Source organism: Euprymna scolopes, chromosome 20 (assembly GCF_053919585.1).
Source record: "Euprymna scolopes isolate OS-2025 chromosome 20, ASM5391958v1, whole genome shotgun sequence".
NCBI lineage: Eukaryota > Metazoa > Mollusca > Cephalopoda > Sepiida > Sepiolidae > Euprymna > Euprymna scolopes.
In genome coordinates, this window is record NC_136501.1 from 14,407,607 (window position 1) to 14,427,100 (window position 19,494).

Genomic DNA, 19,494 nt, shown 5'->3' on the forward strand with positions numbered 1-19,494 from the left:
AAATAAATAAAAATGCATAAATAAATAAATAAATAAATAAATAAAAATGCATAAACAAATAAATAAATAAAAATGCATAAACAAATAAATAAATAAAAATGCATAAACAAATAAGTAAATAAAAATGCATAAATAAATAAGTAAATAAATAAAAATGCATAAATAAATAAATAAATATGCATGAATAAAAAATAAATGAAAATGCATAAATAAAAAATAAATAAAAATTCCTAAACAAATAAATAAATAAAAATGCATAAACAATTAAATAAATAAAAATGCATAAACCAATAAATAAATAAAAATGCATAAATAAATAAGTGAATAAATAAAAATGCATAAATAAATAAATAAAAATGCATAAATAAAAAATAAATAAAAATGCATAAAAAATAAATATAAATGCATAAATAAAAAATAAATAAAAATGCATAAATAAATAAATAAAAATGCATAAATAAAAAATAAATAAAAATGCATAAATAAATAAATAAAAATGCATAAATAAAAAATAAATAAAAATGCATAAAAAATAAATAAAAATCCATGAATAAATAAATAAAAATGCATAAATAAAAAAACAATAAAAATGCATAAATAAATAAATAAAAATGCATAAATAAAAAATAAATAAAAATGCATAAATAAAAAATAAATAAAAATGCATAAATAAAAAATAAATAAAAATGCATAAATAAATAAATACAAATCTACAAATAAATGTAAAATACAAATGCATAAATAAATAAATAAAAAATAAATAAAAATGCATAAAAAAATAAATAAAAATGCATATATAAATAAATAAATAAATAAATAAAAATGCATGAATAAAAAATAAATAAAAATGCATAAATAAAAAATAAAGAAAATGCATAAATAAAAATAAATAAAAATGCATAAATAAATGAATCAATAAATAAATAAAAATAAATAAAAATGCATAAATAAAATATAAATAAAAATGCATGAATAAATAAATAAATAAAAATCCATAAATAAATAAATAAAAATGCATAAATAAATAAATAAATAAAAATGCATAAATAAATAAATAAATAAAAATGCATAAATAAAATATAAATAAAAATGCATAAATAAATAAATAAAAATGCATAAATAAAAAATGAATAAAAATGCATAAATAAAAAATAAATAAAAATGCATAAATAAAAAATAAATAAAAATGCATAAATAAAAAATAAATAAAAATGCAGAAATAAATGAATAAATAAATAAATAGATAAAAAAATAAATAAAAATGCATAAATAAAAAATAAATAAAAATGCATAAATAAAAAATAAATAAATAAATACATAAAAAATAAATAAAAATGCATAAATAAAAAATAAATAAAAATGCATAAATAAAAAATAAATAAAAATGCATAAATAAATAAAAATACATAAATAAAAAATAAATAAAAATGCATAAACAAATAAATAAAAATGCATAAATAAATAAATAAAAATGCATAAATAAAAAATAAATAAAAATGCATAAATAATAAATAAAAATGCATAAATAAATAAATAAAAATGCATAGATAAATAAATAAATAAAAATGCATAAATAAATAAATAAAAAATAAATAAAAATGCATAAATAAATAAATAAAAATACATAAATAAATAAATAAAAATGCATAAATAAATAAATAAAAATGCATAAATAAATGAATAAATAAATAAATAGATAAAAAAAATAAATAAAAATGCATAAATAAAAAATAAATAAAAATGCATTAATAAATAAATAAAAATGCATAAATAAAAAATAAATAAAAATGCATAAACAAATAAATAAAAATGCATAAATAAATAAATAAAAATGCATAAATAAAAAATAAATAAAAATGCATAAACAAATAAATAAAAATGCATAAATAAATAAATAAAAATGCATAAATAAAAAATAAATAAAAATGCATAAATAAAAAATAAATAAAAATGCATAAATAAATAAATAAATAAAAATGCATAAATAAATAAATAAAAATGCATAAATAAATAAATAAAAAAAAATGCATAAATAAATAAATAAAAAATAAATAAAAATGCATAAATAAATAAATAAAAATACATAAATAAATAAATAAAAATGCATAAATAAAAAATAAATAAAAATGCATAAACGAATAAATAAAAATGCATAAATTAATAAATAAATACAAATCTACAAATAAATGCAAAATACAAATGCATAAATGAATAAAAATACTGTAAATTAAAAACAAAATTGTTTATGATGCTGCAAATTTTTAAAAACTTGTCAAGTTGCATTTATCATCCTTACATTTCTGGTGTTTTACTAATATACTTGAAAATTATAAGGAAAATTTTATAAAATAAATGAATAACTGAAATAAAATAAATAAAACGTTAAGTTGATTCCCAAATTTGAAAGGATGCATCATGTTATAGACTTGTAATCTGTGTTCAGAAAGAATCCTCCAAAAAATAATGCATACATTCTAATTATATTGATTGTCTTATTGCATGACTGAAATCTATTATTTAAGAAACGTTGCCCGAACTCAGTGAAATGCAAGGCAAACTATCATTAAATATTGAAAGAAGTGAATTAATTTGATAAAGAGCTCCGCATTAGGAGATGCTGGCTGGTCAACTAGGCACATCTCCTTTATAGCTTCTATTTTTCTTCATACTTTTTTTTAATCTTAATTTAAAAAAAAAATTGAAGAAAAATGAATGGAAGAATAAATTGGGAGGAAAAAATGAAAATAAAATGGAAGAAAAAAAAATGGAAGAAAAGAAAACAATTAAAAATTGAACGAAAGGAAGAGGTTCGAGTAAAGATGTATATTCAGTGCATGTATTGATGCTACCAGTTAGTCTATTTAAAGCCACTCCTCGGGCTGTAGATCAATGCACCGAGAGAACTCAAATACTGTCTTTTTTTGTTGTTTTTTGTTTTTTTTTTGTACTCGAGTTTTTTTGTTGTTATTTATTTATTTTTTTTTTTACTTTTTAGTCTTTTTACCACTCATCCATTGAAGAAGATCTCCCAATATCGTCTGAAGGAACAATGATTTCAGACAAAGAGAACTTTGGAAATCAACAGTTTTTCTTCCTTTTCTTTCTTTTCCCTTTTATTTATTTCTTTTTTTTTTTTCTTTTTTTGTTGACAAAGTCCAGATGGTTGCAAAACAGTGTGGGTCTCTTTACAGTGGAATACAATTACAAGACAGAGTCACATCAAGGGGGTGTGTTTTTATCTGGGATAATTATAATTATTATTTTGATAACAACTACATTAAATTTCGGGGCCAAATAATCAAATGGACATTAGAAGGTTTTTAAGGGACGAGTAGCCAAGCAAGAGTTTAGTCTTTCAGGCTTTTAATTTGAACAGAATGAATGCAAAAATAAACAAAGCTAAGGATCAGTCGTTTCAAGGGAGTTAAGAAAATAGTTTTTCAGTAACGTTTATTTTACAGATCAGTGTGAAATTACAGAGTGCATAGATTTAGAGTGGCCCAGAAGTAGTGACCTATTTCAAACGTTATTCAAGTCTTAAAATAAGTCGCTACTTCTGGGTCACCCTGTATTATGGGTTCTTGTCCAGATTTCACCCTATATTAAAAGAAAAAGAAAGAAAATTCTGTACGATGTACAAATGCATGCTTCCGTTCAGTCTTGAAAGACAAAGGATACCCCTTGGGGGCAGTAGCGCATGTAATTGTGAGGCAAGGGTTGCGCAATCCCAAACCACACCTCTCCTGAATCGGCACTGCTTGAGTCCAGTTGCAAGGAGAAGACCAGGACGACTGGAAACAATGCCAAGATAAGCGGAGAGCACATACAACACCTGAAAGTCCCAAATGGTCTCCCATTTAGTACTAACCACGTTCAACGTTGCTTAACTTCGGTGATCCAGCGGGAACCAGTGTGTCAATGTGATTATGCCGTATTATGATGTACAAAGGAGCTATGACGAAAATGGAAATATTATACTCCGAAAATCATGTAAATTGATCAAGTAGTTATATTTTTAAGAAGAAAATCAAATTGTTATGCGTAATCGAAGAGCGGTATTATTGTCCGCCATTTTGAAAACGATCTTAAAAAAGGGAGATGACGTAATAATTCAAACTTGCAAGATTTATATTTTAATGCCTACGAATTCTCATTAATCGCTTTAAAATGATGTGTGCCTATTTAGAATTACATTTAATTAAAAAAGTAAAAATACAGAAAAAAAGCTTCACGATGCATGTACTCGTCAGAGAACAAAGCTGTCAAATTCCAAAAGTCGCGTAAATTGATCAAGAAATGTTTTTTTTAAATAAAGAAAGTCAAATTTTACGATATTTAGCGATTGAAAAGTTTTGTTTATTCTGAATACAAACAAAATCTCTGTAGATAGATTGAATTATCGCCCTTGAATTTTGGCAAAATTTAAAATAATATGACTGCTCCCAGCCTCTTTCTCACTTACTCATAAAATTGGTAGGCATTAAAATATGAATCTTGCAAGTTATCTCCCTTTTTTAGATTCTTTTCAAAATAGCGGACAAGAATGCCTGATTTTTGTCTTTAAAAATATAATGATCAATTTGCATGATTTTTGGAGTATGCTATTTTCGTTTCTGTATTTTTTTAACAAGTTTCATGCGAAATAAGAACCAAATAATCTTTGTAAAAATAAAACTACTTGACAAATTTATGTGATTTTTGGAATATGATATTTTCGTTTTGCCACAGATACGTACACCGTACAGATTTTCATTTATTTTTGTTTTTTAATGTGAGAAGAATTCTTGACAAAAAGCCATATTATGCATTGAGAATAAAAATAGACGTTGGATTTAATTTAAAGACTCGTTTTTCCTCTTTTTGTGCTCTTTAATCCTCACATTTCATGAACGATGTCTCTGACAAAGGGGAAAGAATTGCTATTTACTGTGCCGGCTATTATTTTAGGTGAATAGTATGTAGCGATTTTCAATCCTCTCATAACATTTATCATCATTCAACTGCCAATCCATCTCAATCTCATTAATTCTCATCCTCAAGTGTTTTTGGCCTTGATAAGCGGTGATTCAATTAAATTAAAGATTAGTTTTCACGTAACATACGATTAAAAAAATCAATGTAAAATTACATACGCGTGTATATTATACACGGAAAGTAGAAACTGAAGCTTGCTTGCCTCTTATTTATGTCCTTTAATTCCAACGTTCCATAAGCGATTATTTTTCTGACATGGGGAGAAGAATTGCTGTTTACTGCGTCAGATCTAATGAAGACTTAAAATCCTCATAGTATTCACCATTTAAGTGTCAATCTACTCGTTTGATTCACTTCTATCAGCAGTGACGGTGGTCAAGTGGTTAACGACACTGACTGACAACCTGGGTGTTCCAAGTTCGAATCCAGTTTGTTTCACAAAAATCATGTTGACAACCTTCACATGGTCCCTCCAGTAAACCCCAATGTCTTTCTAAAAATAATTCTTACTAGAAAAATATCGGGGAAACCACTGCTAAAAATAGAATCTTCAAATTCATATGATATGTTGATTAACTTTTATCCTCGAGTATTTTTTGCCTTAATTTTGGTGATTTATTAGTAAAAAATATATCAATTTTAGAGCATGTGTTAATATAGACTGTTGCGGTGACAGTTATTGGGTTGATGAGTATTTTCTTTTATTTTTGATTTTCGAACGATTATTAAGAGTTCAAAGGTGGCAACCCGATGACGTTTATTTTGTTGTTTTAACTTAGCAACTTGGTGCTACTTGTGTTTTGAATTAAATACACGCTTTAAAATAAGTTAAAACACAAAACCTTATCTAGATAGGTAGAAGAATAACTTAGCTTGCCTTTGGTAACATTTATTTGTTTAATGTTTGTTTCTTTATTATACTTTATTTTTATACTAGCCTGGGTTGTCAGCGTTGCCCGAGTGTTTGGAGGTGTGTGTTGAGCAAAAAAAAAAAAAAAAATTTAGTAGCTAGGCAGGCAGGCAGGTTCAAACCCGTATTGCAAAGGAGGAAAAGAACATGAAAAAAAAAGTGATGTCTTTGCTGTTGCGTCCATCACCAAACTGGAAGTGATGGAGGTTTAAATTAAGGCTAGACAATCGAAAAGATGCAATGACTTTCGAAAATATCAGCAAAAAAGCGATCCCTCCCTGCAGAAAAGTACCCAGTTGAGAGTGAAGGAATTAATGTTTTTAGCCAATTTTTCGATATTTGTCGTCCAGAGGGTAGAGCGTAAAAACGATACCAATCTTGTGAAAATCCGTCACCTCTGTCGAAAGTTTTAGACATACATACATACATACATACATACATACATACATACATTTAAACAGACAGGTGAGATTTATATTATAGAAGATGACATAATCACGTAGAGACACCGGTTCTCACCAGATCACCAAAGTTAAGCAATGATGAGCCTGGCTAATATCAGATGGGTGATCATTTTGGGAATAGTAGGCACTGTTTGGGGTGGCGGGGCAGCACTGCTGTCAAAGGAAAAGTTAAGCACCTTCTTCTCTCTGCTAATCTGTGAGAGACTTCTGGGCAAGGTCGAGAACCCACTTTAGCCCCCACCCCCACTCCCACCCACACCTGGAAAGCAGGTGACTGATGTAATACGGAAGCAATCAGGAATAATTCTATTCATAGTTTCGTATTTCGTTGTGCTGGGAAAAATATCCCTTTTCGGTACAATGGTCAGGACAATCGCCCAGTATGGACACTGCTTGGACAGAAAGAAACTGCAACCTACTGTCTATACAACTGGCAATACAACAAACACTTTCGAAAAACAGTGCGAATGATGATGAGCAACAATGATGAATGGAGAGTCAAAGCCGTCAATGTCGGAACCAGGTAGGACAACACGTGAATGAATCAATGCTTCTTAATTACCTTTTTTCAGTTTATTATAGATAATAAAAGATACCCATAATCTTCTATGCAGTAAATCATAGTTTTATGAATATCTTATTATAATGGAGATTATGTGTTTGTAACTATTATTTATTTTTTTACTGATTTCAGATGCTTTTTAGTTTAATTATTTTACTCTAGTTTTAATGCCTATTCAATCTCTAATCATATAAAGTTAAGTATGTATATTTATTAGTGTTGGGAACGATTAATCGGATTCGAAATCTGGAATCGGAAAAATCAGAGCTTTTTGGGATATCAGAATCAGTATCGGAATTGGAAAATTTTGAGCCTATTTTCCGATGCCAAAACCGATTCCTTAAATTATCTTTTTTATTTGATTTAGGTTTAAGAAACATCTTCCATTGCTTGTAGTAATAATAGAATAATAAATATTTATTGATTTAAACTTCCAGTAAGACAAAATTCTCTCATAAGTGTGTTTTTAAGTTTGAGAAAATATAGTGACATTTAAGACGTGTATTTACAGAAATCAGAACAAAAAATCACTTTTATAGTTAAATATTTAGAGATTTATAAAGAATCGGAATTGGTAATTGTATCGGAATCGGAGATTTAGTACAGAATTAGTAATTGTATCAGAATCGGGAAAAATATTGGAATCGTCCCATCATTAATATTTATATATTTGTACGTACAGAATTCAATCCTAAAATGATTAACCAATCATTATAAATTTTGGAACATGACTTCTACATGTAAGGGGCGTAATGTGGTCTATATTTAGTTTTATTTAGTTTTATGCAAAGTTGATGAAGAGGTGGTGGAAACCGTTCATGTAAATTTAGATATCTCTGATTTTTGTGAAATTTTAACATTAGGTCTTGAATTGAAAGCCATGTTTAATTTCAGAAGATTTTCTGGCGGGTAGTTAATCTTTACAAGTCCTAGAGTTGAAAAATTTTCAGTTGGTATCTGTTCTGTACAGGTCCTGGACTTTATGATTTTGCAGGTATAGAGCAAAAGATCTTTTTCGTGTTGACATGAAAAAATTATGTCGCAACGTTAAAAGATTCAATTTTTTTATAGAGTAATTCTGTTTTCTGATTGGTTGCTAGCAGAATGTGGCTCAATTTGATTCGTTATTTGCTATCACCAGTGTCTATGAGTGTCGCCTTTCAACTTTCGGTAATTATTCCCTCATTATATCCTTCAGAATCATGAGGATGAGTCTCCCTGCTTCTTCAGTTGCTTGGAGTAGAAAGTTAGAAAGTACCAGGGAAGAATCCGTTCTTGACAATCAGCCTGATGGGTGCAGAACTAGGAACTGGCCCAGTACCTGTCGGACTGAGCTAGGCTACCTGGCTATTATCTAGGGGGTCCACCCTCTCAGGCTTTGCCACCTGGCTTTCTTGTTAGGTAAGTTTATCACTTGCTGTTTGAGGTGCCCAACTGGGAAATGCTAACCGGGATGCCCAGGCAATTTTTGCTAGGCGAGAGTGCTCTTCCTTTAGGGGAGCTTACTTGACATCCCCACATTCTCGATCTTGTGCCACATCTTCCTGAGGTGGCAGCAAGAAAATATCTACTCTCATTATATCAAAAATATTGCAACATTATGTATTAGACATGAATTAATAAGTATTCGTTAAATTTCATTTTCGCTAAAGATTTTTTTAAGGCATAATATAGACACAAACTCACAGTTGAAAATATTTCTCATTTCAATATAATAAATAGAGATTTTTGTTTTGATGAAGTTCTTATCAAGGCCCAGAGGCCACTCGAGGATGAGGGTAAACGAGTGTACAGTAGTCAATACGACAATATCATAGTGATTAGTCGTGTAAATTTGGTAAATTGGATTACTTAAAGGGAACGGCTCATAAAGAATTTGTTTACGTTGGACTTGAAGACGAAGTCAGCTGGAAAGCAGAAAAACGGAACAGAGTTCCACAGGTCTGCAGTTCTAAGAAAGAAGCTTTGTTCATGGAATCCACGTTTAAGTCTAGGCACAGATAAAGAGTGGGGGAAATTATTGATAGTGTTTTCAGCTAGACAAGTGTTTCTGGTGAAAGTTTGGTGAGGGGGGGCCATAGATTGGAGCTCAGATAAGCACTTGCCATGAAAATAAACATAAAGCAGAAACAGACTCGCAACGTCTCTTCTGTGAGAAAGAGGTTGTAGGGAAGAGAAAAGGGCATCCCCTACTAGACTACGAAATCTATTCTGAATTCTGTCAAGGCAGGATAAGTCTTTCTAGCAGCTACTGCACAGAGGTGACAGCAATACTCCATCCTTGGACGTACCCGACTCTTATATAGGTAGAGAATTGCATTTGCAGGTAGATATCTACTGGATCGATAGAAGGATCCCACCATTTTACCAGCGACCTTGGCAACGGATTTTATGTATATGTTCCATTTTAGATCAGGAGTAAAGGTCAAACTCAGAAGCTTGTCAAAATATGGAGCCTCCCCAAGACAAGAGCCATTAATTTTTAAATGTTTAGACCTAAAATTGGCTGAATTGTTTGCTAGAGACAGCAAAGGTCAAATCTTTTTAACTTTGACACCTTGGCAGCAAAAGTTTTGGCCAAATACTAATTAAAAAGCTTTCCCTATGTCTGAATACACTTTATGTAAAATTTCAAATGTTTAGACTAAAACTTGGTTGAGTAATTTAGTAGAGACCGCAGAGGTCAAATTTTTTTTAAACTTTGACCCCAATTTTGACCCCTTAACAGTTATTGCTTTCGGTTCAAATCAAATTAAAAAGTTTAATCCATGTCCAAGTAACCTGCATCTAAAATTTCAAGTGTTTAGACCCAAAATTGGCAGAGGAGTTTGGTAGAGTTCTCAAAGGTCAAATTGTTGAACTTTGACCCCTTGACAGCCAAATTTCTGGCCGAAAACAGATTAAAAATTTTTCCTAAATCTCAATAGCCCTTATGTCAAATCTTGAGACTGTAGACTGAAAATTGACGGAGTAGTTTGGTGGGGAAATGTACACACACAGACATGCACGCACACACACACACAGATAATTTCACTTTTATAGATATACTAGCATGGGTTCCCGACGTTGCCCGGGTGTTTAGAGGAGTGTGTTGAGCAAAAAAGAAAAAAAGTGATAGTAGGAAGGCAGGCTCGAACCCGTACCACAAAGGAGGAAAAGAACGGGGGAAAAACGTGACGTCTTTGTTGTTACGACTACCGCCAAACCGGGAGTGACGTAGGTTTAAGTAAGGCTAGATAATCGAAAAGAGGGGATGACTTTCAAAAATATCGGTGAAAAAAGCGACCCCTCCCTGTAGAAATGTGTCCAGTTGAAGGTGAAGAAATAAATGTTTTTAGCTAATTTTTCGGTATTTGTTGTCTGAAAGGCCGAGCTTCAAATGATACTGATCTTGTGAAAATCCGTTGCCTCTGTCGAAAGTTTTAGGCAGACATGCAAACATGCATTTATATATTGGTAGCTCAAATGTTCGACCCAAACCAATTAAAATCTTGCCCTATCTCTGAATACACTTTATGTAAAATTTCAAATGTTTAAACCAGAAATTGTCTGAGTAATTTGGTAGAGACCGCAAAGTTCAAATTTTTTTAACTTTGACCCCTATTATGATCCCTTAACATTTATTGTTTTGGGCTCAAATCAAGTTATTAAGTTAGATCCATGTCCAAGGAACCAATTTCAAGTGTTTATACCCCAAATTGTCAGAGGAGTTTGGTAGAGTTCTTAAAGGTCAAATCGTTGAACTTTGACCCCTTAACAGCCAAATTTCTGACCGAAAATGGATTACAAAGATTTTCCCAAATCTGACCACCCTGTATATTTTTTCCCCAAATCTGACCACCCTGTATATCAAAAGCGCTGCCTTAAGGAGAAGTGCTTCCCGACTCCCTGGAAGACCTCATCAGTTTGCCCTGTATTTAAGAATTCAGGTGATAAGTCATCTCCCTCTCAGTACAGGCAAATAAGTCTCCTGTGTGTTATGCGTAAGTTGCTGGAATTCATATTAAATAGAGAAATAGTCAACCACCTCTGCAGGAACAACCTTCTTAGTGACACGCAATATGGTTTCCGTTCTGTAAGATCTACCGCAGATGTGCTGATGGTTATATCCCACAGGATTAGTGAATCTCTTGACAAAGGCTTCCTTTCTAGGGCAATTGCTCTTGACATATCAAAGGCCTTCGACAAGGTATGGCATAAGGGTCTACTTCACAAGATTTCCAGCTACGGTATAACTGGAAATATTTTCTCAATCATTAAATCATTTCTCTCCGATAGGCTCATAAGAGTAGTGGTAGATGGACAAAAATCGGAGGCCTGCAATATAAATGCTGGAGTCCCTCAGGGGTCAATCCTGGGCCCAACTCTCTTCCTGATCTACATCAATGACCTCCCTAAACACATACTTAAATCATTCATTGACATCTTTGCTGATGACACGACCATCTACGGCAACACATCAAAGGCTGTAAATGACAAAGTTCTCTCTGATTCTCTCTCCTCTGATCTCAAGCGCGTGGTCCAGTGGGGGAAGACGTGGCTGGTTACCTTTAATGCATCGAAAACCAAACTCCTATCCTTACATCATCAACGCTCTGATCCCCATCTTGCATCAATTGTGATGGATGGCTCTCGTCTGGGTGAGGCCCCGTGTTTTGACAAGCTTCTGGGTTTGACCTTTACTCCTGATCTGAAATGGAACACGTACATTAAGTCTGTTGCCAAGGTCGCTGGAAAGATGGTGGGATCCTTCTACCGCTCCAGAAGATATCTCACTACTGATGCAATTCTCTATCTATATAAAAGCCAAGTATGTCCAAGGATGGAATACTGCTGCCATATCTGGGCAGGAGCTGCTAAAAACAGCCTATCCTGCCTTGACAGAGTACAAAATAGACTTCGTGGCTTAGTGGGGGATGCCCTTTTCTCTACCCTGCAACATCTCTCCCACAGAAGAGACATTGCGAGCCTATCCTTGTTTTATCGTTATTTCCATGGCAGGTGCTCGTCTGAACTCCAATCTCTGGTCCCCCCTCGCCAATCTTTCACGAAAAACACCTGTCTAGCTGAATCCACTGTGAAAAATTTCCCCCACTCTGTATCTGTGCCTAAATCAAAACGTGGATTCCATGAACAAAGCTTCTTTCTTAGAACTGCAGGCCTGTGGAACTCTGTTCCGTCTGCCTGCTTCCCACCGGACTACAACTTGGATGTCTTCAAGTCCAACGTTAACAAATTCCTAATGAACCGCCCCCTTAAGTAAACACTTCATCAAATCTCCACATTAACGTAATGTACTTGCAATAACCCTTATCCCTGAATGGCTTTCGAGCCTTGATAAGTGGTGATCACTGTGTGAAAAAAAAAAAAAAATTTCGAGTCTGTAGACTGAAAATTGACAGAGTTATTGTACACAGACAGACACTTTCACTTTTATAGATATATAGATTTTGTCGGAATACTATTTCCATTATTTTTAACACACATACATATACATATACACACACACACACACACACACACACACACACACACACACACACACACACACACATATATATATATATATACAAGCAAACAGTTAATAAAACATGTTAAAAAACACTTTGAAAAAGAGTTAAAAACATATTTAATCTGAAAAGGAAACACTTGATAAGTGGATAATCCTTAATCCGCGGAGTTTCGAAGAAATACCTTCCTTCTCATCAGAGGATAGGAATTAGCAAAATGCAGGATCGGATTTTGCATGCAAAAGTATTTGATGAAACAACAAGTAAGTCAAATATCTTACTTGATAACAAAGAAGTGAAGCAGAGGGAATATGGTGAAGAAAAAGGTGATTATTATATATATATATATATATATATATATATATATATATATATATATATATATATATATATATATATATATATGCATGCTCAGACACGTGTGTGTGTAATTGATCTATTTTTATTGAATGATCCTTACATTAGCAAAGTGTAAATACGTGTGAACCAATAAATATCTTTCACAAGATTAAGTCACAATCCGTTTGAGGAATTCACCATTTCCCATGAGCGCATCCCTCAATCATAGAATCTGAATCCATAAAACGTTGTGGATGAGAAATGTTAGAAAATGCTGAGTGATTAAAACGATTTATATTTGGGAATCCAATCACAGCAGGTACTATAATTTTATTGCTCATGAATTCGGATGAGGATGTTGGCACCGAATATGGAGCGATGGTGCCAGTTCATGTGAACGATATTGACCTCGGATAATCCTATATTTATGGCGGCATTAAGATGACGATACGTTTATGCATACTTGGGTGAGTCTATTGCATTATAAATGTATGCATCATTTGTGTAATGGATCATCAACTCAATCCTGTTATATATATATATATATATATATATATATATATATATATATACATTCCAAGGCTCTTTCATTTGCCCTCAATCACTACCCCCCCTCTCTCTCTCTCTCTCTCTCTCTCTCTCTCTCTCTCTCTCTCTCTCTTCCTTGCATTTACTCTATCACTTGCTAGATCCATCTTTATTTCTCACTCCATCTCTATAACACTTGCTTTCTCCCTCACTCGCTCCTTCTCTATCTATCTTTCTCTCTCTCTCGTTCTCATCCTCGTTCCTCGGTAACATGAATTGGAACAAATATATAGAAGGCATTGCTAAGGCTGCTGCAAGGAAAGTGGGATCCCTCGATCGTGTTAGAAAATTTCTCACAACTACAAAGCCACCATCCACCCGTGAGTATTGTAGTTACATCTGAGCTGGTGTACCATCCACTAGCCCCTCCTTTTCACAGAGTCACAAAAATTCTGTAATTTAATAGATTTCAGATTAGCAATCTAGCAATCCAATGCTACATCGCTGTACTTGTTTTACAAGTATTTCAATTGAATTTTCTCCAACAAACTTACTGTTCCAATATCCAGCCAACTCGACAACTAGCAAAATCTCACCCCTTTACCATAGTGGTCTTCAAATAATAAAAGACTTTGTAATATAATGGCTTCTATCCTTGAACTGCTTGCCTTTGGAATTCCCCCCTTACTCCATATTTCCATGGCTATATCAACATGCATAAATTTAAATATAATGTAAACAAACATCTCGATACACAATTTCTCAATTTGGGTGCTCCCTATAATCGAGCTTCTAATTATCAGAAGTCTCTTACGTGTCAATAGGCTTTCTTTGGGGGGGGGGTGAATAAATGTTTTTAAAAAAGTTGATATCTCTCTTATCTATTTCTTTCGCTGCGTGGTAATTCAACCGCTTTCTAATATTACTTAATGTCTCTGTTGTTCCTGTGAGCTTTTCGAGACAAAGCGACTCTTTTTCAACAACGTCATCTAATATGAATATATGTGTCTGCACACACCAAAAACACGTATGTAAATTAGATTGCCAAAATAACAACTTCAATCTTTTATATATATATATATATATATATATATATATATATATATATATATATATATATATATATATATAATGTTTTATAGAGGTAATTAGACCTGGAGTCTAAAGAGCAGAGTTTATTTTAATGTATTACTAAATGTATTAATACTTTTAAAAGAGCAGTGCTCATAGTACCGTAGATATATAATAAGCTCAATAGGTATATGTATCCTAGAGCTATATTAATATTGAGTAAAAAGATTAATAATTGTAAATTATGAATCAGTTTCAAAAGGAAACCAAACAAAATCAACTCGAGTGTACGATCGTTTCGGAAACGATGTTCATTTTATTAAAATTGACAATAATTATTGGCAATAATTGTCTTCAAATATAATCTCTTCATCAGCAAAAAAAGGGGGGGGGGTACAGACACAAATATAAAACTAGCATTTTTGGAATAAGTAAGGCGGGTATTTTTTTTTTAATTCAATTTTCACCCCAAACAAGGCACAGTGCCACTTTGAAGCAGGGTGCTACTATTAGGGAATTAATTAGCAGGGTCATTATGAAGGGAGAAGAGTAGAAAGATGTTTGTTAACATTACACTTGGACTTCTGCATATCATTGCAGTTGGGAAAGCAGAATCCCGGAAGGGAGTTCCAAAGACCCGCAGTTCTGGGGAAGAAACTATTGGAGTAAAAGGCTTTCTTGCACCTAGGGATCTCTACTGTAAAGGGATGAGACTTAGTAGCTTGTCGGGTTTGTCGGGGGTAGTTACGTCGGGGAGGTAAAAGTGTTTGCAGTTCGTCAGAGCATTCACCATTAAAGTATTTGTAGAACAGGCAGAGGGATGCAACATCTCGTCGATGGGACAGAGGCTGAAGCCTAGATGACAGTTCAGGACCTATCAGGTTGGCGACTCTCTTTTGAACCCTGTCCAGGAACGAGGGTATTCCTTATTGAGTTCCATTAGAAATCGTGTTTGAAGTTCAGTCAGTATATCTTATAATAGGCAATATGCGCCTTACTTACTACAAAAATGCTAGTTTTATTTTGGTGTCTTAAACTTCTCCTCCCTCCTAATTTTTGTTGATGAAGAGATTATATTCGAAGACAAAAGATTTGTCAATTATTGTCAATAATTTTTGTTAATTTTAATAAAATGAATATCGCTTCTGAAACGATCGTACACTAGAGTTGATTTTGTTTGTTTTTCCTTTTGAAACTGATTCAAAATTTACAATTATTAATCTTTTTTACTTTTTAAATGAATGATCGTGTTCTGCACAATGGCAAAAGAGTGCATTTAGGGCGTTACCATTCCTTATATCTCTTTTGCGTTCGTAAAGTTTCTTAGTTTCAATTTACGCTGTGTCTCGACTATGTATGCTTGCTGGAAATCATTATATTGGATGGAATATATATCGGCGTTGGATGTGACGGTTTTGGGAGAGTGCTAAGTGCACTCTTTTGCCATTGTGCAGAACACGATCATTCATTTAATTTAGATCATGCGAAAATTATAAAATGCATGATAGAGCCAAAAGAAGACTTTTAGAGTCAGCACTAATATTAAACACTAATACTATTACGCAAAGAAAGGGCTTCTACCATTTAGCCCCTAGTATGGGAAAATAATAATCAAAGAACAAAATATAAAAACAGATCCTGGTTAACCGTTTTTCCTTAATCCTTAAATAATTTAAACAAAATGAATACGATTAGAGAAAAAAAAAGTGTACATATTTATTTAACGTATTTTTAAAAGTGTATATATAGACATTGAACAACCCAACCTTCCCATACACACACATAGTTTCCTTCCCGATATGGGTATGGATTATAACACTGTTTCCTTTTCATTTACGTATGGTTTATGATCGTTTTCTTTTTTGCATTTTTCCTTTTAATATCCTGAAGATGTCGTCTGCAATAGGGACGAAACGTTGATCATTTCATGAATTCATTCGGTTTTTCTTTTTTCAAAACACCATAACGTCAACCATCGCTGGTATTTTTATTTTATTTTCATGCATGCATATATATATATATATATATATATATATATATATATATATATATATAGAGAGAGAGAGAGAGAGAGAGATAGATAGATAGATAGATAGATAGATAGATAGATAGATAGATATATGCATGAGTCCACTTATAAATAAACATATACAATAAAAAAATTTAACTTATTCTACACAGAACAGATATATATATATATCAAACACATATGTGCACATAGATGTAGAAGTATTTCTTTATCCATTACGTCACGGGCATTTGCGAACACGTACACAAACACACACACACAAATATATATATATATATATATATATATATATATATATATATATATATATATATATATATATATATATATATATATATATATCATTATTCAGGTATTTAAATTTTATGATTTGAAAAGGTTAATTTTCAATGATAGAATTTGTTTATTGTTTGCAAAGAATACATTTTAATAAATGTATTTATTAAAATGTATTCTTTGTTTGCAAAAAATAAAAATTCTATATTTTAAAATTAACCTTTTCAAGTCATAAAATTTAAATATCTTAATTATAATTTATTTGCTCCATCCAATTTTATTTAGCTGGGATTGTCGTATATAAAATATTACATCTAATAATGTTTTGTAAGATCGATAATCATTGGATTTACATACTAGTAGATATATTACATTCATTATTCTGAAGAATATATATATATATATATTAGTGTTTGGACGATTAATCGGAATCAGAATCGAAAATTTCTGGGATATCGGAATCGGAAAAATTTGTGCCTATTTTCCGATCCCAAAACGATTCCTTGAATTATCTTTTCTAATTTGATTTTGGTTTAAGAAAAATTTTAATTGTTGGTAGTAAAAATAAAATAATAAATATTTATTGATTTTAAACTTACAGTAAAACTAAAATCTATAGACCCCCCCCCCTCAAAAGTGTGTTTTTACGTTTAAGAAAATATATACACATTTAGGATGTACTTTTACAATAATCGGGATAAAATACCAATTTTATAGTTAAATATTTAGAGATTTATAAAGAATCGAAATCGGAATCGGGAATTTAGTATGGAATTAGTAATTGTATTGGAATCGGGAAAAATAATGGAATCGTCCCATCACTAATATATATATATATATATATATATATATATATATATATATATATATATATATATTTTTTGTCTTGGAAGTTTTTCAACCTAAAATCTATATTTTTAAAAAATATTTAGTCCCAAGTCCTTCTTTGGGAAAATATTTTGCTAATAAGTAAATCAATCTTTTGCAACCATATTGTATTAGTTTGTTTCAAAGAATTCACACTAGTCTTAATATTATTTCAGGAATCATCAGTTGTTTATTGTGAAAACACTGTTTCCGGAATTTAAAGACAAATCATTACATTAAATCATGACTCCCCAGAAATAGTGACCAAACATCTCCTCGCAAAAATATGAATATCTATAATATAAAGCTGAACGTCTGTGTGTGTGTCTGGTCATGAATAGGCTCCTATATGGTTGACTATTTTAAAAAACTGATTACATATAATGATAGAAGATGTATAGAGACACAGGAATGGGTATGTTTGATCTGGCATAATGATGATTCATTAAAATTGTGGGGTCTGCATACGCGCCTGATCCACAAAGTATGGAAATAAAAAGTTTTAAAATTAAAAAAAAAAACGTTTACAAGTGTTTTTGATATAGATGTACATAAGAATACTTTGATAAGTATGTTTTAACTTAAATAGGGATGGTATAATAAAATTGGGGGGAGGGGGTTGCGTTCGCGCCTGGCCTCCATAGAATGGAAATAGGCACAAACTTTAATAAAGACTTTTCATATCTATCTGCGTAAGTATACTTTGATAATTATGTTTCAGTTTGAAAAAATATGGTATAATAAAATTATGGGGTGTTCGTTCGCACCTGACCTCCATAGAATGGAAATATGTCACAAAGTTTAACAAGGTTTTTTAATATAGATCCACAGAATATTGTGATAAGTGTTTTAGTGTGAACAGGTATGGTATAATAAATTATGGGGTTTATCTATTTTATTTTTACTTTCATCATATTTTGCTTTGGTTTTGATACCCCAAAATTCAATTCGAAGCTATCTCTTTACAACCCTTCCTTTTCATAACCTATCATACTTTCATAAATCAGAGTTCATTTTCTGTAGGCTGTTTTTGAACCCAGTCAACGACGGGTACTTTTGCCAGTATATATATATATATATATATATATTTCTGTAGAAATATATTTTCTTATGATATATACCAATCCTTATTTAAGAAGCACAATGTAATTACAGAGCAATATAGTGAATGAATGACAAAAAACTATATTCCAAAATTCATGATGTTGACCATGTTATAATTTATTTCTTTAATTCAGTTGACTTATACAATCCTTGACAGTATCTGTTTCGTAGTGCAAAATCAATCACTTAATTATTATATCAATCAGTGAATCTATTATGCCCTTAACTCATCAGAATAAATAGCAACAATCAATCCGTCAAAAGGAAATGAAGTGTGATTTGGAAACATATTAAAGGTATTTGCAGCTTCTCTTCGAATTTTCGGATTTTAATCATGTAAAATCACAGAAACAGATACTGTCAAGAATTGTAAATGTCAACTGAATTAAAGGATAACTTAGAAGATGGTCAACATAATGAATTTGGGAATATAGTTTTTTTGTCATTTATTCACTAATATATATATATATATTTATATATATATATTTATATATATATATATATATATATATTTATATATATATATTTATATATATATGTATATTTATATATATATGAAAGACTATTTCATTCAATGGTATGAATATATTCTGGATATAATCGATACTAAATTATACATGCAGAAGGTATAAAAAATAAACCTAGAAATTTCTGTGGAGTCTCGTATGAAAATAAAGGTTTTGGTGATATAAATTGACCTAAAATATTAAATAAACAAAAAAAACCCATACAATTACTACCAAATGAGCTATAGACAAAAGAGCAACAACCAATAGTTACATATAAACTGGGGCCAACCTTACGTAACCAGGTGTTCAATTACAAAAACACTGTAGAACATATTTATATAAATGATAATA